This window comes from Girardinichthys multiradiatus, chromosome 20 (assembly GCF_021462225.1).
Source record: "Girardinichthys multiradiatus isolate DD_20200921_A chromosome 20, DD_fGirMul_XY1, whole genome shotgun sequence".
Lineage (NCBI taxonomy): Eukaryota > Metazoa > Chordata > Actinopteri > Cyprinodontiformes > Goodeidae > Girardinichthys > Girardinichthys multiradiatus.
Genome location: NC_061812.1, coordinates 7,785,522 through 7,812,220, shown reverse-complemented (window position 1 = coordinate 7,812,220; position 26,699 = coordinate 7,785,522). Strand labels below are relative to the sequence as shown.

At 38.4% G+C, this 26,699-nt stretch overlaps 2 long non-coding RNA genes across 3 annotated transcripts; both read right to left on the bottom strand.

Annotated features, from left to right (window-relative positions):
• Positions 1-218: 218 nt before the first annotated feature.
• On the bottom strand, positions 219-2,538 carry LOC124856476. The gene is made up of 2 exons (XR_007035344.1): positions 2,442-2,538; positions 219-1,025 (listed from the first exon to the last, which is right to left on the bottom strand). It is a non-coding gene; the product is annotated as an uncharacterized LOC124856476 (long non-coding RNA).
• Positions 2,539-4,506: 1,968 nt separating this feature from the next.
• On the bottom strand, positions 4,507-12,982 carry LOC124856475. Of its 2 annotated transcripts, XR_007035343.1 has the most exons (4): positions 12,889-12,982; positions 5,050-5,478; positions 4,881-4,939; positions 4,507-4,761 (listed from the first exon to the last, which is right to left on the bottom strand). It is a non-coding gene; the product is annotated as an uncharacterized LOC124856475 (long non-coding RNA). The 2 variants fall into 2 exon arrangements; XR_007035342.1 differs by lacking the exon at positions 12,889-12,982 and having other exon boundaries at positions 5,050-7,811.
• Positions 12,983-26,699: the final 13,717 nt, after the last annotated feature.

The window sequence follows — 26,699 nt, the reverse complement described above, 5'->3', positions numbered from 1 at the left end:
ACATTAATATGGGGGGATCAAATGGGACACAAAGGGATCTTACTGCACCAAAAGCTAAACTAACAAAAAATAAGAACCCAAACCATTGAGATAGAACAAAACAATCCCCTAATGGAGGGTGAACAAAGTGTGAAATGATCTGAGTGACAAAACCAAAAAATAACAACCCAAATGATCCAACTACAAATCAACCTGTCAAACACACCAGATAATGAAAATCAACATTTAATCTTTTATTTCTTTAAGTACTATAAATACAAATCAAAAGTTCAGTTCTAAGCTGATCATAGCTGCTGGTTACTCTGTGGTGGATCGTATCATGCAATCTTCATCAGTGACTACAGTTTATTCAGTTGTTGAGAATTTTATTAAGACAATATATTATGTTTCTGGCCAAGTTTATCACGGTGTTTACATCGACTGGGGTGAAAGGTTGTAAAAATTGCAAAACAAATGAAGTAAATTTTCATTTTATAGTCATATCAGACCAACTGGCAAAAGGAACTGAAGGACAGGGTTTTACTTGCTGATTATCAGTTTTCTTCATGGTCTAAACAGCAGAGTCTGAAGTACTGTAAAACATTTAAAACCTAAACCTAAAAAAAACAAAAATTGGTGTAAACCTTGTTTTATTTTCACATAAACCTTTCAGTTCAAACTAATAAGTGAATTAATAATTAAAAGTCTTGAATTGGCTTTAAAAGCAAATATGTTGCAGCTTCCTTAAAGAAACCAATTTGCGATGTCTGAAAACAGCACCCGAGTTTATCCTGTGGTCATGAGATATGGATCATGAGATCAAGCAGCTTTGAAATAGGATGAGGAGCTCCATTATCCACAGGGAGCTTGGAGTAGAGGTGCTGATCTTCCACAACGAATTTGATTAGGATGTGTCTTGGGTATCTTCCTTTGGAGGTTCTCCAGGCACGTCCCATAAGGAGACATTGGGGGATACCCCAGAATTAACTGGATAGAGAGTGTCACCATGAAGAGTGTTTTCCTAATGAAGCTGTTGCCCCTGCAATCTGATTTTGGAGAAGACAATGGGTTGATCAATCAATCAATCAATCAATCAATCAATCAATCAATCAATCAATCAATCAATCAATCAATCAATCAATCCATCAATCAATCAATCAACCTTTAGGTCCATAACATTTAAAAGAAAACTAAAATACAAAAAATTAGACACAAATAGCTCTGGTACCCTAAATGGCCTGGGACATTTCTTATACATTTGAATGGTAGGAAGTGTATGGCAAATGTCCCCGGGCCACTTGGTGAATGAGACATTTGTCATACACGACCAACCATTCTAGTTTATTATACAATCATACCACCCAGTCAAGTTGCACGAGTTTCCAGGGCACTCGCACGACAGTGCTCCAAAAGTGTTCAAATAACCCCTTTTTGGATCACACCTATCAGTGTTTTTTCATCCTTTCTGAGTACACAGAGTTGCCCGAATCACGCCACAAAATGGCTTGCCAACGTTTCTGGACATACCTCCATGTTCACAGAAGGCTCCAACAAAACATTCCCAGTCATGCCTGAGCAGTAGCCCATACATTCCTAAATGAACCCCTCCCCAAACATTCCCAGTCATGCATCAGCAGCTGCCTAAACATTTCCCAACGGCCCCCCAAAACATCCTGTTATTCCTGAGTGAATCCTCAAACGTTCCCCAACTATCTCCCCAAAACATCCTCAGTCATGGCTGAACAGGGGCCCATAAGTTGCCCAAGAGCCCTACAAAATATCACTACTCCCGACTCAGAAGCAGTCCAATTGTTCCCCAACAGTCCCCCAAAGGCCTCCCCTAAAAGTAATTTCCAACTTGTCGAAAGGTTCCAAAATGGCTAGGCTTAAGGACTCCCTCAGCATTTCCGGTACAAATATGTTCCCCAACAGCCCAATGGTGCCACGGTGTACCAAATGACCATCTATCAAGAATGATTTCTTGATAGAGGTAGGTTTTGAATTGAACTGTGAACCAATTTATCCATTAAAGCACACGTCACTATTTGATTATCACTAAACTGCAAACAAATTGCATCAAAGAATGTGCTAAAAATGAAAATCTTCAGTTTTGTGTGAACAGAAAGAATTTCAGTATGTATTCACTCCAGACACTTGTGGTCTATCTTTTTTGCAGGTGTTAATAAGCTCAAGCGAACTCAAATGCGAACCAAACAACTGGACCAAGACCCACTTTTTGAGGTGGTCTCAGTCCACTTTCAAACAAACTCTGGTGCGGTTCGCTTCAAGTGTGAATACAGACTGGCTTCTATCCGAACAAACTACAGAAGACAAATGTCTCTTTGGACTTAACAAGCCACTTTAGCAGTGAACGTAATGCTGAAATCATACCTGAACTACACTCTGCTGCTTATCAATGCTGTTGTCTGAGTGTTTTAGCTTGATGCAGAGCACAACGTTACCTTCAGCTTGCAGCATGCATTCTCTGATGAGGTTCCAAAAGTATTAATAATAGAACATCGCAAAATCTGTGTTGAATGAGCTGCTCTTGACCCTGACAATGATATTGCAGCTGTAATAATGGCACAAATATGGACAACAGAGGGACTACTTGCAGGAATGCCCCTAGTTCGGGGTCTGTGATCTGTTGTGCCCCCATCATTTCTGTCCAATGGGAGCAATGATCGTCATCTGTATACAACGTGAAAGCGAACCGCATCAAACAAAAAAACTTTATTCTGCTTTTGGTCAGAACTAAAGGCATTTCCTGGTGAATACACCCTTAGTCACAGGTCAATTGATTCATGCATCTCTAGTTTAAACCTCTTTTATTTCACTTTAAACTTCTATTACTTTAAATCTTCCTCGCCAAATCGTCTCATACGTCTGATAAACACTGTAATCATACACAAATCACAGCAGGGATATTGTGCCTCACATAGTCTTAACATAAAGCTAAACAGAGGCATTTAAAGTTTAACAGGGCACTTTCTGAGAAAATGACTTCTGCTTCGGTGAAATAATATTTACTACTCAATAAACCGCCACCGAATCTGTATTTAAAGTAACTACACCTCACAACTTTTACGAGGGACTTTTACCAGCAGTTAAGCTGTCTAAATGTTCCTCTGATTTTAGACAGTTAGGCCAAGGAGAAGTCAGACTACTTACAGGCTATGTTTTTACTTTTGTTCACAGAGACAAAAAAATTTAACACAACAGGTTTATGACTATGAAGTGGAGATCAAAGTCCCACAGTGGGAGACCTTGAGGAGGCGGTTTTAAAGAGAGATCGATAGTGTGAGATGAAATACAGAAGCAAAAACAGAGTCAAAGATCTGGAGTGAAGGGTCAAAGAAACACACACATACACACACACACACACACACTGGTATGATTATGCAGTGTGGGGTTAATGATCAGATAGGTGGCCTCATTGACGTGTAATAACATCTCTGGAGGTCAGTCACTCTGTGGCCTCAGTGTACCCCCCCACCACTCTCCCACCCCAGAAAATCATCTGACCTGAATTGAAAGCCAGCGCCACAAACACTGTACGCATGTACTACATACGTCAACTGTTAAGGTAAACAAGGCAAAGAGTAAACATAGAAAAAACATACTGTAATTCCAGTTCAAATCCTCTCTTTAGTCCTGTTTCTCAAATTTCTCTCACTTTCTCAAAAATGTCTAAATCACTTGACAAGCCTAAATGTTTCTGCTCCAGGATGTTTATTTGTAAGATTGTAGTTTGGTTTACATTTTTCATCATGTTTTCACTTAACTTTGAACTAAGTAATTCAAAATTTTCATTAATATGACTTTATTATTTAATAATAATTTCTGCTGCTGAATAATTGCCAGTTTAAATAGTAAAAACAAGACCAGGAAAATTTTCTGACAAGAAGTTTAATTCACTGTCAGTTCTAATACACAGAATCAAAGCATTGAAAGTTGTGTTTTCTTTTAAATTTTTGTTATGAGCAGCCCTCAAAGGGCGGTTCTGAAATTGACCTCTAATCATGTTCTTTTTAGTATAGAGCGCTGGAGCTGCATAAGTCAGTTACCCCTTTTCTACTGAAAGCTCTAGGATTTGTTTTACCCGGGTAATACGAATCCCTGGGTATTCTGTACTCTCTTTTTCCATTGCCAAGAGAGGCCACGGATCATTTATTTATACCAGCCTATTGATGCATGGGGAAGTTGTGAAGAAAACAGTAATACACTGTCATTCCAGCAGATTGCATTACTCCGTTTAAAAGACTATTAGCTAATAAGAATTTTTTTTTAGCTGATAACTAATAGATAATGAGCAGCTTTAGAGTAATACAGTTGATTAATTCATTTCACTATTCCATAAGTTGCACTGGATACATAAGCAGGAAAAGTTTAAATCACTATTGTACATTTAATTTTTTTACCAATTTTCATCTGGCCAGAGTTGTTTCTTTACAACTTCATGATTCATTTACAATAACCACTAAACACTGATTAACACATTTACTTTTCTTTTTTTATCATAAGGTAAACTCATATCAGATAACTACAGAACATGTTTTTAGTAAAAAATATTTATTAGCATAAAAAAACAGACAATCGCTCCAGAATTACAGAGAATTAATACCTTAACTTTCTAATCAAAAGCAAATATTTATATAAAGGAGAAGATGCATAGACAGTAGAGCAAATTATGGCAGGACATGAAGAGGATAAGAGCTTCTGGGACACTTCATCCATACCTGGAACTGTGGTCTCTCTTCCTGCAGAGCTGTCTGCATAAAACTATGAAGAATTAAAAAGTTTTAGATAGATATAAGAGATAAATAAATATGAGTTCATACTCCACTAAGTTAGGTTTACATCAAAAGACAGCTTTAGGGAAATGTCAAATTTTTATGTACCTGGAAAATGTTGAGTGCTTTGATCATCAGCACTGCATTAAAACATTTGTCTTGCAGAACTGTGGTGAAAAAGTTTTTAATTAATGGGAACAATAACTTAAAATGTCACAAATTTCTGGCAAAAATATTTTGATTTATTTTCTGGTACTTGCGGATATTCGCCACATACCTACTACTTTTCATTCACTTTCAGCCGCCACAAACAGATAACAGGTAGCGGGAAATCCCAGGACCAAGATCAGGCAGCAGTTAGTGGGGAAGTCCCAGTCCAACCGCCCAGTTAGCTTAGCTTAGTTTAGCGGCCAGACCAGCCTGTAAGCGGCACTCCACTGCTCCGAAAACTCAGAAAGAACATTTTAAAGTAGGTTCATTCTTGATAAACTTACTGCACAAATGACGTTTTGAGGTCTACTTTTTCACTTAAAAACATCTTAAAACTACTTTTTGTGACAAATAAATGGTATAAAAGTGATTAATTTGTACTAACCTCATCCAGTACTGAAGCTGCTGGTGCCATGTCTCGCTGCACATAACCTCGCCCCTTTAACAAATCCAGAGGAAAGCTGAAAAAGACCAACTCCAGAGTAGGACCATTTACCTGTAAAAGTAAATCCCTGAGAAAGTGAAATTACCCAGGTAAATTTGTAATGAAACGTGACCTGGGTTTTTCAAAAGCCTGGGGCTTTTCAAAAACCTAGAGCTTTCTACAATCAATAGAAAAGGGGCACATTAGTCTTCACGGGATCTTCACGTGTAATTCCTCGAAAAAAACTTACCATGACCAAAAATTCTTAAAAATTTACTTCAGATCCTACACTTTGTATCTGATTTGGTTGCTCATCCCCTGAATTAACCACTGATGTTACCAAGTCAGTTATAAATAAAATATGAGAATGCTTATTAGTTAAAGTAAGACATCAAAAATGGGGCTTATATCAGGACATAAAACCTTAAACCTGGAAACTGTTTCAGTAGTTGACTATTGGTAAATAGCGGTTGACCATGTTTTACCACTGTTGTCTCTAACAGGTCAGTTGAACAGTTCATTGAGTAGTTTTACCCCTGCCACAAGCTTCTTCATCATCTTCACACATTCTCTAACAGGAACAATGCCTTCGGAAAAGATTTGGCTTTTTAAAAAGACATTTTTAGTAACTAATCTTGAAGTCTATTGGACAGCTTCAGCCTGCTGTAAAATGTTTTGTGCAACAAAAAGTGATAACGTAATGTCATATTGTCACAGTGATATATGTGTGTGACCTGAACTCTTTCAGGGTCTGCATCTGAGGGCCAGTTCAAACGCTGTTCAAATTGTAGTGTGTAATGTCCGCAGGAAATCATTATGCTGTTTGATTTATAAAGTGCTAAAACAAAACCCTGTTTATAGACCTTTTAGGAGGGATTTTGTTAATCCAAGTGTTTCCGTGAACCTCGGTAGATTCCAAACCAGAAACATAATTTCTGCATTCAGAGGCCTATTTCCTGACCTTTCACTAATGAGCCTTTAGCAGAGGTTACACCTGGAATAAGTTTAAAAAGAATTCATGATTTTGTAATAAGCAATCTTTATTTTTATGTTTATCACTTATTGTGTCAGTCCCATCTATGATTTTAATAAGCATCTGGATGGATGGATGGATGGATGGATGGATGGATGGATGGGTGGATGGATGGATGGATGGATGGAAACAACAAGTACATACAAGAAACAGCACAGCAAATGGCAAAACAAAAAAACTGGCAACAATAAAAGATGGTGTAAAATCCACACTTCTAAAAACATGTTTTCATTAGTTCTGATGGTAAATTTAAAAACTGTTATAAACAGGTTTCAAAGACTAGTCAATACATCAGTTTTAAAGGGAGACTGTTTTTACAGTGATTAGGCTTCTTTCTGCATTTCTCATTACAATGCTGAATATTAACTTTCAAGCAATCTCCTGTCTAATGGTGATCCATTTTTGTCTCATCTGGGTTATAATCAGGGGTGTTTTTCTGACCATGGGTCCAAAATGTCAGTGTTTTTGTCTTTAGACCAGTTTATCATATTTGCTGTGTTACACAATACTACCTCTTGCTGGAAAATACACAGATCTTCTGCCAATGGCCCTGAATTGTTGGAAGAACTTGCTCTGGAGGACATTTTGATTCCACTCTCATCAGATGCATGCACTTGAAGTTATGTAATTCTGCATTTGTTGAGACTTCTGACTCAACTGGAACTTGAGGCAAAACACTTTAGACCAAGGCCCGATCCACACGAACCTGGGTTTGGGAGTATCCACCAAGCTTCTTGGCCAGATATGGGGTCCCATCGATATGAAACAGCGAAGGAACCAAACCTGTTCCCAGACTGAGAAAGTTTGAAGCCACCCTAAAATTATGTTCACTAACTGTGCTTAGTTCCACACAAAAGCATATTTTCTCCTTCCTTTTGTTGTTGTCGCCAATGTCTTCTTCTTCCTATACTTTCACACACTTTTACAATGTGGAACTTCTTTACCTCTGTAGCAGCATTACAGTAATGCTGTAATACTTATGCCACTCACAGGCATGGCATAAGTATTACAGCACCTATTATGGCTCCTCTGGCTTAGTGTGAGTTCATCTCTACAGCCAAACGGCCTTAATTTGAACTTCCCTATCAAAGACTTGAAACTTGATTGGATTTAGGAAAAAATACTTGTGAACATCTCTGTCTGAAATACATGTGCTGATGTGGTGTGTTTATAAGGGCAAACGGTATTTCAAAGTAAGGATCACAGCTTGTTATCACTGTGACACACACACACACACACACAGATACATGCGCACACACTTCCACTTTACCAATGGTGGCCACGGGCAAAGAGTATGTTCGTGGGTGGGAGAATCACTTTGTACTCTGTTGACACATGCGAGGTCGATCGGTGCATGTTTTGTAGCTCACTCACTATTACCACCCCTTTAACCACCCCTCCCTCAACCCTCCTCACCCCCCAGCCCCCAAACACCCAGGCAGTTGCAAAAGTTCATAGCAGGGTACACAAGGACCCCTCTGAACTCAACAAGTTGGCTTCTTTCCAGTAAATATCTCACCTCAGTTGCAGAGCTCCCAACAGGGCCGAGTCATGGTGCCCCTCTTACCTCGTGCTCTCTCTGTCTCTCTCTCACACACACACGCACACACACACACTCTCTCTCTCTCTTTCGCTAAATGCAGAAAAACAGGTTAATATACTGCGGTGCTTTCCAAAACAACTAGACCTACCCTGCCCAAGTGTACTAAACAACATTTTAAAATCCTATTTTGATCAGGCTGAATGACCTCGGGGTTTTGTTTCTCCACGCCATCAACTCACAATACTACTAATACTGGCTTTGGTGCCAGGGCGCAGGCACCAAAGCCAGACATATGTTGTAACAAACAGCATGAATGATGAGCTACTTGAAACCACATCAGACTTTGTAAAAATGTGAGGGAAAATAGTAGAAAAACAGGCACGTGGGGGGAAAAAACAGGAGGAAAAAAAGCCTGGGAATGGTGCTGGAACGGAAAGGCTGAGCACATGTGGAATGTGTGGCCTCATGTGTTGCATGTGAAACATGTAACACATCAGGCCACACATTCACACACCACATTAGGCATCTACAAATAACTACCACCAAAGCCTCGCAAATAAGTTTACTCCCAAAGAAATATGTATTATTTTAATATTACACACTCTGCAAGTCAAACGTTTGGACACAGATTCTTATTCAATGGTTTGTCTTCATTTTTATTTCTACCTCTGGGAACTCCTTCAAGACTGTTGGAAAACCATTTCGGGTTACTACCTCATAAACTCATTGAGAGAATGTCAAGAGTGGGTAAAGTCTCAAAGCAACGTGGGGCTGTTTGAGTTATTTTGCATTTTTTTGTTTGCTACCTAAATCTATATAGTTTTGTTTCATAGTTTTGTTGTCTTCAGTATGTATTAACAATGTAAAAAGTAATCAAAATAAGGAAAATGCTAAAGGTATGTCCAAACATTTGATTGATAGTGTATATTATTTTTAAAATGTCATATTGTTGCACAAACATACAGATGTAACATTTTATGATGGTTCTTTTCTGACTCAAGTAGCAAGTTTATAACGTTTAATTTTATGTTCTGATTTATCTTTTATATAGAAATAGAAATTATGTGACCAACAATATTAAAAAAAGGAGGGGACCTGGAGAGCTTTTTGTTGAAAGAGCCACCACAGCTGATTTAAGAGATTATGAAGAGCATGTGCAGTAACAGTCAGGCTTATAGAGTCTCTGGTACGCGCCATGCTGCTTTAAAACATAGTCATTTTGTCCCAGGTAAGACAACGGACCTCTTTGTATGCCTTGAGGATAACCATGTCTTTCACTTGGAATCGAGGGAAGCGCAGGATGACTGGGCGAGGACTGGCACCCGGGACTGGCTTTGAGCAAGGGTCCGGTGGGTTCGATCTATATGCGGAGGGAAGGGCAGTCATGCTGTGTTCCATTAACCTCAGAAGTCAGAACTGGGATGTCGTAGTTTATGACATCCCAGTTCTGACTTCCGTGACATCTCCAAGTTGTAGCGCTCCAGTTTCCTGCTTGTTCTCGATCTTATTGCCAGCAAGTGTAAATACAGTCTTAAAACAAGAACAATGACAATAAAACTGTTCGTCAAGTACTGATTTGAATAGCAAACAGTCTTGAATGTGAAAGTCGGGTTTGGTTGTGTTGCCCCAACTTTCCTACTTGTATTTCTGACTTTCTGGGGTGTTCCAGTACAAATTTCCTACTTGGATGTCAGAAATTTCAACTTCCGATTACAAATGGAATGCAGCATCAGTCCTGGCCAAAAACATCAACCAAAAGCCGTGAGAAAAACGCAAATTGACAAAGACCTTCTATGTAGGGTGACCAGATGTCTCCAATTTCCAGGGACCGCCCCAATTTTGGACCACCTGTTCCCAGATAAAGCTGCCCCCAGAAATGTTCCTTATTTTATGAATGAGAAAAAATATTGCGTGTAGAATGTTATTATGGTAGCTGGGTTGAAAGCACGTGTGCCAAGTGAGGATGTTGCACTCAACAACTGCTTTTACAGTAGCAGGTCGCACTGCTGTTAACATTACAGACAGAGCAGAGGAAGAACAGCTGAGCACGGGGCCTTTTAAAAAGAATAGAATAGAAGAGTAGAGTAGAGTAGAGTAGAGTAGAGTAGAGTAGAGTAGAGTAGAGTAGAGTAGAGTAGAGTAGAGTAGAATAGAGTGTAAATTTGTCACCACCGACAGGGAGCTGTCCTGTGATATTGCATGTGTAAATCGATTTATTTAGTTTGGACTTGGCCGATCCTTGCCATGATTAAGGTTTGGTTCGCATTAGGAAGCGTTACTAGTGTTCTCAACATTCACCAGGTAAATAGAGCTGGAATCTGTTTTGTTTTACGAAAGATGAGGACCCAAATGCACAATAAACCAAGCTTTTATCACACAGAACAAGAAAAGGCAAGACAAGAGAACAGGGAGTAACTGCAGTGTGAATGAGAGGGTGGGAGCAATTGTAACAGTATGATTAGAAGAAACTCACTGCAAGCGCTACCTGATTTGGTATGGTGGCACGCTACAGTAAAATATGGGACTAACTGTCCCACTTTCTTCATTTCATCTTGATAACATTTCATTATTCTTTAATTTTCAAAATCTGGTCCCCTTACTTCTGTCTTCTGGCAAGCCAACAACGCAGATGTTTTGACGCCGGCTGCACCCTTCCAGGTGGACTACTGTAGCTCTAAGCGACTTGTTATCTTTTTGCAGATTAGCACGCACATTGTCCACTATAACAAGTGTTCATCAAACACAATTGCATTACCCTCCAAAGAGCAAATGCAATCCCTGCACTCTCTCATATTAGAGCTGATGCTGTCCAGTTTCAAGTTCAGAAACTCAAAAGAGAACGTGAACTCCGCTGACTGAGCCTCCTTATGCTCTATCAGGAGCGAGCTAATGCCTGTCATTGTTAAGCTAGCAGCGGCAGATGGCATGTCTTTTTTGAAGATTTTTCCCTTAGTCTTGGACATGGCAAAGTGTTTGTGAGAGAGATATTATGTCTAGAAAATAAGAGACACAAAACTTTACTGAAGAGATTAGGTTTCAACAAGGTATAAATGGCGCCAATGTGTGAGCAGTCCAAACGTTTGTCTGCTCCTCACATGTCATAATTGGAATCCTAGAAAATGTATTTTTTAAAGCAATATCTTCATGACACGATGTGAAGTAGACCTGATCAAATTGATCAAAACCACATCAAGTTAAAATTTAGAATGCATGGTGGATACATACATTCTACATTCTGCAACAAAGTGACAAGAAAGGGCTTTTCTCCATGCTGAGTCATAGCTTCTCAAGCCTCAAGTCTTTTGAAGTATTTCTCTATCTGGCTTTTTAACTTTGTTTTTATTTTTAAAACAACTAAGACTCTGTATGGTTGGATGGGGAGCACATGGGAAGACTAATTTTCAAGCCTTGTCACAGATTCTAAATTGGATTCAGGTCTTTCCATTGACTGAGCCATTCAAACACATAAATATGTTTCTATCTGAATCATTCCATTGTAGCTGTGTTTAGTGCTCTGCATTCAGTGGTTATTACTGGAAAGCATCAACACAGAATCAGGGTTGAAGTCGACCCACTGCTGTTACGCCTCTGATTAACCTAGAGAAAGAGTCACGGTGACCAAATGGCCATGATCTGAGAGGGAGAGCCTGCATTAGTATTTTCATAATGTATTTGTATTTCAAATTGTAAACTGTATTTTAGTCTTACATTTTAATAGCGAGGAGGTAAATCATAACATCAAAGTCAGTCAGTCATTTTCTATACCGCTTCTTCCATACTGGGTCGTGGGGAAGCTGGTGCCTATCTCCAACAGTCTATGGGCAGAAGGCAGGGTACACCCTGGACAGGTTGCCAGTCCATCGCAGGGCAACACACAAACAACCAAGCACACACTCATTCAAACACCTAAGGGTAATTTAGAGAGACCAATTAACCTGACAGGCATGTCTTTGGACTGTGGGAGGAAGATGGAGTACCTGGTGAGAACCCACGCATGTACGGAGAGAACATGCAAACTCCATGCAGAAAGACCCCGGCCAGGAGTTGAACCCAGGACCTGCTTCTTGCTGCTACAGTGCTACCAACTGCGCCACCATGCAGCACAACACCAAAGTCCTACCAGATATTATTGTGACTTTGCAGCAACCTTCCACCATGCTGATCCATGCTCTTGTTGACATTTTGGCCTACTTTAAACACAAAATATGACAGGAGTAACATATATGATAATAACAAATTGTCTACACATTGTTAATGGAACTAATACCTCCGTCAATAGCTAGCAGAAAGTAGCAAAAGACAATAATGACAGGAATAGATTTTTACTTGGCTTGAAGAAAATCAGAATCTGCATTATTGGCTGAAAATCTCAAAGACACATTTTGTGCAAGAAGACTTAAAATTGGTGGATGAAATTAGACAATACAACAGTATTTCCAGAGTTTATTTTCAAACACATCTACAGTAAATAAATATCCTTAATATGTTCAGAAATACTTTAGACCTTTGCCCTATCAACCCCTATGCCCCCTGCACCCCATGCCGTGTGGATAGATAATAGATGAATGAATGTTCACAACATGTACGCTTCCAAACATCTTTGCTGAGAGGTCAGAGACAGAATTTCCCTGATTAATAACAGCAGCCTCTGTGTCTTCAGAAGTATTACCATAATTATTGTTTTGCCATTCTCTCCATCTGTCTTTCTTCAGTGTAACATTTGCTCCACTTCGTACAATAAATCTGTGTAAAGAACTACCAAAACATTGTCTTGCGCAACTCCGTCCTCCTGGCATAAGAGAACATTTTTCCCACATCTTGTTTTCCCACATGAGCGTAATAAATAAACACACATTTTTCAGCAACGTGGCAGTTTAGTTTGACCCATTGCATTACCTCTACGTACTTGTTTTGATGGTTTATATCCTAATTTCCGTGTCTTTTTCCTGGTGTTTACTACATCACTGAGCCGTGTAGTCCTTCTCGCAGTGAAACCTGACACTGTTACTGTACGCTCAGGAATGTTTTTCATCTGGTGAAGGCAGGGTGTGTTCATGTTTTTGTGCTTGTACTCTGTGTGCTCAATCGTTCTTTATGAATGAGTAGTAACACATGCCACATGTCATGCAAAAATGGAGTTAAAGCCTTTACTGGAAGTGTGTGTAATTGTTCTTCCCTACATCCCCATGGTCTGGTAAATGTTGTAACAGATGTTAAGAGAGCGCAGAGAGTATTCATCTCTTTTCAATTAACAACGTTGTCTTCCAGCGTCCTTGATATTGCTCCATGTCTTTATGCACATATATTCTAAATAAAGAACACTGGCAGACACTGAAAAGCAAACAAAACAAAGTACTCCCGTCAGGTTCAGCTCGTGAGAAGTTTTCTCTTCTCTCAATCCTATTGGTCAAACAAAGCTGATCAGGCTGCATATAATAAACTATTGTCATTAACAGCAAATTAGATACAGGGCTAAACAATTAATTTCCCTCTGTACTAAATTTGCGAGTTCCCACTGTGCACGTATTGCTTTTGTTCATAGGTTCCATGATCGTGTGATGATAAAATTGCCCAAGCCCCAACTCGACCCCTGTTCGGCAGTTCAGGAAAAATGATTGTATTGATTTTGAATATGCATAACCGGTAAAAAATTGGGCCCTGTTTCCTTTTTTATGCTGTGTCCTGAGCTGACTTTTGTGTCAACAACCAATATAAAAAAGACACTACTCTTTGGACACAAATGCTCATCTTTCCTTACACTTACTAAAGATATAGTGGTTATGGGTTTTTCAATATAGCAACCATAGTTTACATCATTATGTTATGGATTCTGCTTCTCAGATTAACAGCCATTATCTGACAACTTTGTTGAAAGGAAATGGTCAGAGAGACAAAGGGAAAGTTTGCAGTAAATAACCCAGACTGGTACTCAAACCCAGGACAGCTGTATTCAGGCCTCTGCACAGTCCTGCTCACCTTCCACCATGCCATGCAGCACCCCAGTCCGCTATTTGGATTGTGCAGGGCTCCATGGAAGTGTAATGGTTAGTATTGTTACCTCACTAAATAGGTTTTCAGTCTAAATGTCAGCTGGACATCTATTGACTAACTTTTTACTTCCCTAATGCAATATTAACTTAATATTTTTTGTATAAATCGCTATAGTGTCATTAAGTATGTTCTCTTCAATTCACTCTTTTTGAAAAGTTTTCAACATTTAAGTAGGTGTTAAAAATATACTTGAATCTCTTTGTCCATGTGCTCAAGGTGTTGTGACTTTCCCAATACACACGCTTGAATGCTGCTTTTGTGAAAGCTACACCACAGTCAACATGGAGATCTCACACACTATTGTCCCCCAAAACAAGTATTCTTGTTGTGTTTTTTGTTGCCACCCACAGATGCGAGATTTGTCATTATGCTGACATTAACATTATGCACAACACTTGAAGTCACAAAGTCTGCGTTCCTTGGGGGAAACAGTTGTTGACTGATAATAAATCAGATAATAAATCTTTGGTCACAAACGCTTTACAATTGAGCAAATTCATAAATAAGCTTTGAGGCATAAAAATCATATTTGTTTTTCCCACTTCTGCAAACAAGTCACTATAGTGTAAAAAAACTAAAAATATCTAGGGCTGCAGGATGGTGAGATGGCTAGTAGTGTCCCCTGGGTATAAGATGTTCAATTTTGTGTAAGTCCCTCTATATGTTGCTTCCATACATGTGTATGTTTTATCCAGCTTCTTTCTACTTGAATCTGAGTTTAGGAATAAATGTAAATTTTACAGACTTTGCTGAAAAATGCTTTCAAAATTAGATTTGACTTACTAAAATGCATCGACAGTTCTAAGTTATCTTTATATCTCTAAAGAAACTGACTTGTGCGAAGAAAATTAGATATAAAAAGTATTCAATATATTTAGAGGCCTGCAACATAAAGATACTGCTGACAGAATCTGCAGAAATAGTGAGATTGATTCATGTTGTGCAATGCGTAACATCAATGGGGAGGCTGGACCACACGTTTCTGTGATGTGACTCACATAAGGCTAAGTGAGTTCAAATTGTGGGGACAAAACATGTTTTGACTGGGTCTGGAAAGCTATTAATGATTTTGATACAGAACATGACATGACATGGATTCAGTGTTAATGCCTCTTGATTTTGGGGAAATTTATCATGCTTCCTATTAGAGGGCAAGTTGTATTTTAGCTTTCGGAACGTAAACTGAAATCTGCCTGGCAGTAAGCCTGTCCACATACTTCCCATCATCTAATGTAATTTTGGATTCTTTTATACCATTAATTTGTCACAAAAAGTAGTTTTAAGATGTTTTAATGCGAGAAAGTAGACCTCAAAATTTCATCTGTGCAGTCAGTTCATCAAGAAGGAGTCTACATTGAAATGTTCTTTATGACTTTTTGGAGCAGCGGAGCTCCCCCTACGGACCCCATTTGCTAAGCTAAACAAAAGTGGCAGCTGGACTGGGTCTTCCCCACTAACCGCTGCCTCATCTAGGCTGGCACTCTGGGATTTCCCGCTACCTGGTATCTGTTTTTCGCAGCAGAAAGTAAACATAAAGTATTTTGTAGGTATGTGGTGAATAACTGCGAGTACCAGTATATAAAATGTAATATTTGTCTCTGGACATTTTTTACTTTTTAAGTAATTGTTGCCATTAATTATAAACAATTTCACCACAGTTCTGTAAGACAAATAATTTAATGCAGTTCTGATGATCAGAGCACTTTGATTTTTCCTTGTTCATAAAAAATGCACATTTTCCTAAGATTGGCTTTTCATGTAAACCTAACTTAGTGGAGTGTGAATTCTTTACTAATTTCCATTTTTCAGAGTTTAATGCAGGCAGCTCTGCAGCAAGAAGGACCACAACTCCAGGTTTGGATGCAGTTTCCCGAAAGCTCCCAGTGACCCTCTTCACCCTCATGTAGTTATTGTAAATTAATCATGCCCTTGTAAAGCAGCAGATGCAGATTAGTAAAAAATTAAACGTAAAATAATGATTTAAACTTTTCCTGTTAATGTGTCAAGTGCAACTTATAGTGAAGGGATTAATCAGCGGTATAACTCTAAAGCTGCTCATCATCTACTATTAATTATCAATTGAACCAAAAAAAAAAAAAACTCGTTTGCTACGAGTCTTTTAAAGGGAGTAAAGGAGTAATGCCATCTGCTGGACTGAACGTGTATTGCCGTTTTCTTTAGAACTTCCTCATACATCATTAGGCTGATTTAAATAAATGGTCCATGACCTTTCTGAGCAATGGAAACTCAAGGCGCCCAAATACCCAGGATTCCTTTTACCCTAGTAAAACAAATCCTGGGGCTTTAAATCCCAGGTCTTTCAGTGGAAAAGCGGATATTAACACTTTTTATTATTTGCTTATCTCAAGACTTATTATTTTTGCAACATTTGCTATGATCATTGCATATCAGATGTTTTGCTAAAATTGTGCAGCCCCATTTCAAGTATACAAAGGTAAATTATGTGGTAATATCAATGTTACACATGGGTATTAAATGTTACACATACATGACCAGAGACTACATTAATGTGCATACAGAGTAATGGAAAACTTTTCCTGCCAATCAGTTTCTTCGCCAAGGTTGCATGACGCAGATTTAATCATCTGTATCTGCCCATTAGGGTTTGCCAGAAGTCTCTGTAGGATTCAGCCTTGGTTTTTGTGATGTGGCAGACTAGGTGTGCCAACAGCAACAATAAACTTTGTTTTCAAAGGTGGCTCCAAATAGACAGCAGTCATAAAAACTGTGAGTCAGATCATAAGCAGAAGAAGACAAACATCATTTGCACTTGATAGCACAGAAAATGCAGTTATAGTTGACACTTGACAAAGCAGCAACTCATTGCCCTCTATAAGGCCGGTGTGAGTGTAAGTGAATTGCTGTGGTTCACTGGGTTTAAATGTTGTGTTGCAAACAAAAAAACAGAGCTTCTGTCAGAATTGAAATTAAACAGAAAATACCAGCCTGCAGAAGAGGATAAAGTGGAAGTTGACTGATATAAAATATTCCGGATATTCAAACAGTAAGAAATGTTCAGCATCCTCCCACCATGAAGTTTCACCTTTAGTTCAGGGTCCATTCCAAAAGTACTACTTCCCTAGCCGGGGTTGTTTCAGGGTAGATTTCTACATGCTTTTGTCTGATTTGCCCCTAGTTGCTTTAGGGAAAGAAATACTACCCAAAAAAAACTTGTCCCAGAAAAGGTACATGCAGTGGAAACGTACTTTGATTTCTCCATGATTTTCACTTTCACTTAAACAGTCAGAATCACACCAAACTAAATGTGGCTCAAACAGGACAGACCTCCTTCAAAAGTCTGACTAATGTTCTCATCGTTTGCACCTGATGTCTTTATGATTTTAGCCATACAAAGTAGTAATAAATGTAGGGGTTGTACTAATTTATACCTCACCAGAAATTGTTTTTTTATTCCATTTTACACAATTTGTTTTACACAGTTTTTATTGTTTGGTTATTACTTGAATATTTCAGTATTGTTCAAAATGTATATCAAATAATCATATATCCAAATATATTTGAAAATCTACATGCTTTGATAGTGTGAACAATTTTTTTCATGTGACCAGAGACCACAACAAGTTTGATTGTGGCCTAGATATGTCTGGACAATTGACAAAGATATTTTAGACATACGTTTTCAACTATAGGTGGTTAATCACATGATCCATGTTTTGTTTCTAATAAGTATTTTCATTTTATATTATAATCTGCATATTAATTAGATGCTTGGATAACTACACGCACATACGTATTTCTGTTTTTACCCGAAAAACACTCACTGTTTCATGAAGACAGACGTGCAAATGCCTGATTTTCTGAAAATCATCATTCTGGAAAACATTTAAGCTTCAGCTCATGCCAACTGGATCTGTCCCTAAATGGTTAATCACTAATTTACAGTCCATTTAAGTCCATACCCCTTATTCTTCTCCCCGTTTAGAAACGTTACAACCACAACTACATGTTCTTTTTGGATTTTATGTTTTAGACCAACACAGAGTAATGCTTTTGGAAAAATTAAGAAAAGGATCCTTGGTTTTCAAAATCTGAAAAGTGTGGCATACATGTGTTTTCATCCCCTCTACGTCCATACTTTGCAGAATCACATTTTTCTTCAATTACAGCTCTAGCTGTGTGGATTACAGAATGTCTCTGCCAGCTTTGTAAACCTAGAAATTGCCTTTCCAAAATAGCTCAAACTCAGTCAGATTGGATCAAGAGTGTCTGTAAACATTAATCTTGATATTGTGCCACAGATTAAGCTAAAACATTCCATTGTTCCCCTGGCTAAAATGTTTAGTTTCAATGTCCCGTTGGACTGTCAAACTCTGCAGTCCCAAGCCTTTTTGCAGCTTCTCACAGCTTTCTTTTAGGAGAATGAGAATGAAATATCCAGAATTTAAAAACTTATATTCAAAAGTATTAAAACCATAACTTCACAATTCACTGTTGGCTTTTTAAATTTTGAACATTTATGTTTCAGTATGATAATATATTATGAATACCACATTGTTTTTCTGGCAAAAGATAACAATTTACACACTGGAACTTCGAAAACTGCTCAGTCAGAGTTAGGGAAGCAAAGCATGTCACATTATCGACTGTGGCAATCCTTATCTGGCATAACAGGAAAGAAGCTTTTCTTCATTTTTAAAAGACAAAAATTTAATTTCAAGGAAAATTTGCAAAGTTCTTCTTTCAGACTTGATTACCATGGATGAGGATAAAAATACCAATTTTGTAAAATTCAAAAGAATACAATTATTTTACAAACCCCCCATTCCAGGGCTGTTATATCAGTCGATTGTAATTGACAAACATGCTATCAGAGGTTGTGATTGTGGCTCTTTGAGGACGATTGTGAAGCCGACAATTTGCAGCGCCAGTACCAACTTACAAGAAGAATTAATTTATACTTGTTTCCTAAAGATATTGATCAATTGAAATGCAGCCTACAACATGGAAATTATAAAGGGATCACAGTAGATCTGATATCTGCCCAAAAATGTGTCAAAAATGTAGGCGCAGTACTGAGGTTCACTGTAGTTTAAAGCAATAGTTTTATTTATAAATCATAAATAGAAACTTATAGATGTAATTAATAAAACTTTTATTTCACTGACAGCAGCAATGATTGTACTAATAACTGTTTCAAATAACTAAATAGATTTACCCAATATGCTTTACTTTAGCTTCAGCAACAGAACAAACAATTTGAGTTTTCATTTGGCTATTTTAGAGCAAAGAGTTCAACAAAGACATTTTCCATCACTAATCAGGCTGAAGGTCAGTTAAATCAGTCTTAAGACATGTTCCCATCCTGTAAACTTTGTTTTGCAAACCTTGCTGGGTTTTGCCATGCACGACGTCCTTTGATTGCCCACCAACAGACACGCTGACAGGACGGCATTGCATGATGACATCCAATCCACTCAGAGCTCATGTTTATAATGATAAGATAACAGCGGCAGGGCAATGAGTTGATGCAGCCATGGGGTACATTATATCATTATCATTATCAGCAGTATATCACTGTGTTATGTTCACAGTATCGACTCAACGCACTGCCAGTAAAAGTGTTTCATAATGAACTTCGATCCAGTCAAATACTACTGCACTTGTTGCACTCCTTGGTTAACTGGCCTTTCAGGGATACACTTATACCTGTTGACCTTAAGGATATGTGTATGCAGAAGTAAGCAAGCAGAATACTGTAATGTCTTTTACTGCTCTACTTAAACTATTGTCTGAAACATTTATATCAGTATGTGCTCTGACTTTCCTTTACTTTCCTTTGTTATGCAACTGCAATGTTATTTTTTGTTTTCTTTTCTTAGGTCATCATAAAAACCACTTTGAATTGTCTTGTTGCTGAAATGTCCTATACAAATAAACTTGTTTATACAAATAAACTTGTTTATACAAATAAACTTGTTTATACAAATAAACTTGTTTATTTGTATAGCAACAGTTTATGTGCCCAGGTACCTTTCATATGTTCAACTTTCTTATCTATTGCAGAAAGAGTTTCCTCTCCTGGGCCCTTTTGAGGATAAAAGAAATATTGTTCTCCCACCGCAATGCTTGGGAGGTAGTGGTACCTTGCTGGAACTTGAAGAACTTGACAGAAGAAACAGTGTTAGGTAGGGATATAAGGATACGCTTATTCATACCAGAAATATTCGGCACTACCTGTTCGGGTTGGTATGTACATGTACCAAACAAATACAGCATTGTTTTATAACTCAACACATGCTGAATGTTTATGTGCAGAACTAAGTGCACAATGCTCATTCTCTGTAGGGCACCTTTAAAAAGTTATATCAAACCAAAACAGAGAGGATCCAGCTATCAGGTTGACTAAATATAACTCCAAAATGATTTAAAACATTTTCTATTCATAAATGTCTGCACACTTGTAAAAAGGAATTCCTAAACTACAACATTAACTAATTTATAGTGGTTGGGTTGTTCTATAATTTATATATCCATACATTCAATTCAGTTCAATTAATGTTTTATATAGTGCCAATTTATAGCACGTCGTCTCAACGCACTTTACAAAGTCAGTTCAATTGAATCATACAGATTCCAAGTGAAGTACATACATTCCAATTGATCCTAGTTATCAAACAATGCTGTCAAATTTAGTTTACTATTTAAACTGGTTAAAATGTTTTCTATCTAAGGACACCCAGCAGATCGCCTCTAGTCACATACTTGCAGCATTCACTCCTCCTGGATGAGCATTTAGCAACAGTGGACAATCGCTTGCATTGACTTTGCAGCAATCCCTCATACCGAACATGCATGAAGCAACAGTGGAAAGGAAAACTCACCCTTTAATACGAAGAAATCTTCAACAGAACCAGGCTCAATGTGAGCAGACATCTGCCACAACCAAATGGGGGTTTGAGTAGCAGCTCATGCACACAAATGAACACAGAAGCACTGATCTAGTACTTTCTATGTGGAAAAAAAGTAAAAAATGTTAAATGCTGTAGTAGCTTCTTCAGTGGCTTCATCTGGGACAGAAACACAGTTTGACAGATAAATTCTGAACCAGTTTTAAAGTCTGGAATATGAAAGTGAGTGCATACAGTTAGTATGAAGCTAGTTAGTAAAAGCTCAACCTGTAGCTATGTCTAGGAGAGAGAGGAGAACATTAGGTTGTTGACAGCTGTAGCTCAGCCAATGCCCCCCTCTAGAAAGGTGTAACAGCAAACCCCCACAGAGTCGGGCCATGTGTAGCTAGGAAGAGAAAAAACGGAGAGCGAACAAAAAGTTAAAAGCTAAAATAAAAGCAAATAATGCAAAATTTGAGAGTAGTAGGAAAATGTAGCCTAGTGAAGGGAAGTGGTCATTATGTCCTCCAGCAGCCTAAGCCTATAGCAACATAACTACAGAGATAGCTCAGGATAAGCTAATCCACTTCAACTATAAGCATGATCAAAAAGAAAAGTTTTAAGCCTAGCCTTAAAATTAGACAGGGTATGCATTCATTTTTCAACATTTTCGTAAATGTAGAGACAGTAATGTTTAGCCAGGCGTTTGCATCTGCGCTTCTTTCATCAACTCTTTGTAAAGATTTGGAAATTGATTATGGCAATTGACGTAGGTCTGAAAGCTAACTTTATCACCATTGTTTCTTGATGAGTAAATCTGGTAAACAATTCAGAGAACCTGTTTTTGTACTTGTTGGCTCATCAGACGTCTGGACTTTTAACTATGACGCCAGACTGTTGGAGTATGTTAAGAATCTTCTCTAGCAATATATTGATGAAATAGGCATTGAAGCAAGTGTTTTCTAAATCTTTATATATTAAACATAGCTTTAATTGTGCCACTGGAGAACAATTTGTGCAGAAAATTTACCTGTTTAATGAGCACCAGTATCCTTAGGAAAACCTGCTGGGAAAATAAACTCATTGATTCAGCTACTCCCATGTTTTTATCAAAAATAATTTAGGATTTAAAATTTTAAGACCAATGTTTTTCAATCTACTATTCTAGAAGGAGCAGTGTGATTTTTGACCTGTTGATGAAACACTGGACAAGCAATACCCTGACAGAATGCGGAATGAGTTTATTTGGCCAGTGACCTTTTACCATGTCCTCACATTTGAGATGAAGCGACTCATTCGGACTTTATCTACAGTGTTGGGAAACCTGCTCCAGGATCTCAATTTACTAGTGCATCCATGTTCCTATCCAAGAAACATGGATGCGTGGGTTTGTTTTTTTTTACCCTCACCTCAAGCCAGACGGTTAGTAGGAGCAGAAGATGGATGGACAAACTGGGGCCTTGTCTCCATAAATGTACCTGTTGCAGTGGCCAGTGATGGTCAAGAAAGAGCTGAGCCAAAATAAAAGACATGGCTCACGACCAAAGAAACAATATTCTGGATATGGAAAGCTGATATTGACTTTCTTTATATAGTGACTCAGCTCAGCCATAGAGAGCTCCATCATCTGGGGTGAAGACAAAATCAGAATCAGAATCAGAAAAACTTTATTGCCAAGTACGTTTTTGGACATACAAGGAATTTATTTTGGCGTAGTCGGTGCAATAGAGCTGATACTCCTCTGCACTAAAAGAGTTAGTTGAAGAGGTTCAAGCATCTGATCAGCTTCATTTTGGAGGTTTGCTGGCCATGCCCCAATAGATTTAGAGAGTTGGGGAAACTCAGAACTCACTGAAAAGCCTACATAGTCCTGTTTAGTAAATGAGAATATGCATTCTGATGAGGCTTGTTTGTCAGATAAAAAGTGCCTTTTGAAAATAACAACCTTTAAACATAGAAACCCATGTTTACTACCTAAGACCACATTTCTGTATTAAAAATGTTTCTTTATTCGTCTGATGTAATCTTCTGATCTTAAATGTTGCCCTTTCATTAGCTGCAAGTAGAAAATTGTCATACTTCACAGAAATAAAGGCTTGAAAACGTCACTGTGCGGAATTAATCTATATAATGTGTTTCACTTAGGAAACTAAGTCACTGAAATGTTTCTTTTGGCATGAGAAGGTCTTGTGATACCCAGAGTCAGCTGGAGAGAATCGCTGTGGAGAGGAATTGCCGGGTTTCCTCCATGACATGCTACTGCAATTACCAGGCTTTGGACAGAGGATGGTTTGGTGGTTATGGATGCTTGGTGTGGTAAATAATAATTTGAAAGTTTCTTTAAAGTTATCTATCTTTACATTGAATCACTCTTTTGTTTAATACTTATTTTTAGCTTTGTTCCTTCAAAACATTGTAGTTGGTTTTTTTTTTACATATATTTAATACCTTTTATGTTTTTAGTGCAGCAGATAAAGCACCAGAGATGCCGTTGGTAGAACTTCTGAAGCATTCTTTGTTGATATGAAATACAAAATGTGCCTAAAAACACTTTGAACATTTTATATGTTGGTTTTGAACATTTTAATTATTATTAATTTATGTTGTAATTATATTTTCTAAGAACATCCCAGTTCCTAAAGTCTGAGTCACATTTTAGTTTACTGTGTGCTGATTCCTGGGACATTTTGTTCCCTAAGATCCCTAAAATGTTCGCTCTCAGTGACCTCTACATCAGGAGCAGGCGTTTGTCTCAGTCAGCTCTGATGCAACTACGTCTCATTAACATTTATGTTACAGGAACAGCATGACAAAACCCACCTGTTAAGTAAGAATTTAGCCAGACCATGTTTGTAGGTTTTGACTCAACATATGGCTCTTTTACACTAATATTTGAACAGTAAACCCCAACTCTGGGATCAGTTTTGCCCTTTTTCCATCTATTAATAATTCATTTTGACTTGATTACGTCAGAGAAGACAGGGATCCTGGGAATCCTGACCCAGATTTAGAGCTTGACTTCCCCTCCACAGGAGCAGCTGCCTCAGTCTATAGGAGGAGGTCAACAGGTTCATGGAACTATCCTTGCTTGCAGTTCTGGCCTGAAATGACCTAGTTTCTGGTCAAAGCCAATAATCTATTCACTATAATGATGAAACAAGAGGACAACAGCAACAAAAGGATTGTGTCACTGCTGATTGCTTAATTGTCAGGTATTAAATGTGTTTCTGACCTTACATGGGGAGGTCTTTGAGGAGTTCATTCTTTCACTGCATGTCAGTGTAGAATGGGAAACAGCAAGCAGAGGCTTGAGGATGGGGTGGCACGATGCTCCTTAAACTTTTTTCACCATTGCTCTATAAAAATATTTTTCAGTCTCTGTGTAAGGGTGGGCTTTGAGGAAGTGGCCACCTCACATTCTGGGTCAGTGGCGTTGGTACAACCCAGTCTGATCTAGCTGTACATTGTGTTTACATCTACACAATGAATTCCAGCTAATCTATTTCTTCTGTGACCTCCGTATTATCTTTTATTAGAGAACACAGTGGTCTGGTGCGGCAAACATGCATATGTGTTGGTGTTTTTCACAAATGAATGTACAGCTTTGTGAGTGTGCATGACCCCCATGAACCCACATGAACAGCAGAGCTTCTACTTTAACCCAATTGGTGAACTCACTGACCTGTCTGTCAGTGAGGAAACATACTACTTCTGGTCATAAGATTTGCCTGGGCTGTGCATTGAATCCATGGCTGATAGGGAACTTTGAGAAGTTTCTGTCCTAGCACACTTATCTCAATTTAGGAAAGACATACAATTGACTACTACAGTAATCAATATTAAAAGACTGAGTGCCCAGTGGGTCACAAATGAATGTTAAAGTAAGTAGGTATTTGCCACCAGTACCTAGAAGAAAGCATTACTGGCCCCATGTTGCTTACAACTGTTTTACTTGCAACTTGTCACAAAGGATCAGTTCAGTGTGTTCAATGAAACTGTCCATGCACAGCCTTAAGGCTGTTAATATTTACCAACTGATGAGGTATTATTTATTTATCTATAATTTATCTATAATTATTTATTATTATCTGATGTCATTGAGTGACAAGAATATATGAAACATGGCACCAAACAAAGGGAGATTAACAAAACTGATTCAAATGGGAAACAAGGTTTAGCTAAATTTGAAAAGTAAATAAAAGTGCTCATGCTAACACAACTACCTAAAAACAGTCATCAAGCTTTAAATGTGATTTGGTTTTATCTCACTCGTTGTACTGCACGTATTAATCCTGTTAAGGGTTGTAGGGGACTGATGTCCATCTCTGCAGTCAATGGGAAAGAATTGTTGTGTTCCAAAAAATATCATTTACTGGTTTATATGATTTCATTATTTTGGTACAAGCTGTTTTGTTATACTTTCAGATTTCAGTCTTACAGCTGGCATCTGCACATGCTTTATTCCCCATGCCCTGTTTGTTTTTCTGTTCACATCTGTGTGCTGAGTAACTTGCACAAGGCAGATCATGTTTGGGGGGTGCTGGGAGAGGATGTCTCCTGCTGGGAAAAAAACACCCCAATCTGCAGCCTGCTATGGCAACAAATAAGACGCACAGGCAATATTCTTTGTTAAATCCTTAATTGATTTCTCACAGAGATCTTTCTTGGTAAATTCCATTAAAGTGTCAAACCCTGAAGAAATTGTTAGTTTAATGCAGGGCCAACATAGAGACACACAATCATAAATTCACCCATATGTGTCTCAAATTACCCTAACACGCTCAATGCTGCACCATAGGGGAAAAATATAATGCAAAAACGCATTGATATTCTACACAAAAACGTTGCTGGCTGAAATTAGGCCAGAGATCTTATAGTTGTGATGCAACTATGCCAACCATTGCATCCACCTGTGTCCCACAGAACAGAATTTTTAAATACTTGACATATAGCCACATAAACAAAAGGTTGTGAGTGTCAGGATTCTGGGTTCAGTGTGCGTGTTGTGCTTTGTTTGTGACTTTGTTTTCAGTTTCCAGATGGTTCTGGAGTTTCTCAGGTACGCTGGGGGAAAGGTGCGACTGATCTGCTGATTGCTTTGAGGAGTATTTAAGCAGGAGGCTGCCAACACTTCGATGCCAGTGTTTGCCTTCAGTGGTAACAAACTCAGGCACTACTAAGCTATGCTTCGTTCCTTGTCTCTATGCTGACTTTGTGTGTGATCTTTCGCAGGCAGAAACCTGAACCTTTGATTATCTTCTTTGAATACTGTTTTCGGCTCCAGAAGTTTCTGGACGATCAAGTTTACCTACTTTTGGTGGATTTTGTTTGGATTTCCTGTCCAAGGATTGAGCTGGCAGCTTCCTGTTATTCTCCGACTCCAGAACCAAGGCAGAAGCGTACCCTGTCCACCCTCCAACGCAAGTACCTGAACATTGAACTAATTCCTGAACTCACCAGTACTCACTCTTCAGCTCAAGCAAGACCATCTGGATTACCCCGCCTCGCACACCTGGGTTCCGACTCCCTCTAACCCCTGGCGACCTGACGGCATTTGTTTAGTAAGCCATTTTCCTGATTACAGAAATTACCTTACGTTATTTTCCGCAATATATCAGTTCCCTGTTTCACCATTTATCTTTCCCTCTCTTCATTCAGTTGGCGAATTAACCCGTTCATGTCCCAGACTCACTGGTTGTAAATAAACACCTTTCACTTATTCAGTTGTTTCCTCTGAGTGTTCTTCTGCATGTGGGTCGGATCTATTACGAAGAGAATGACTTCATTTCATTTTGCT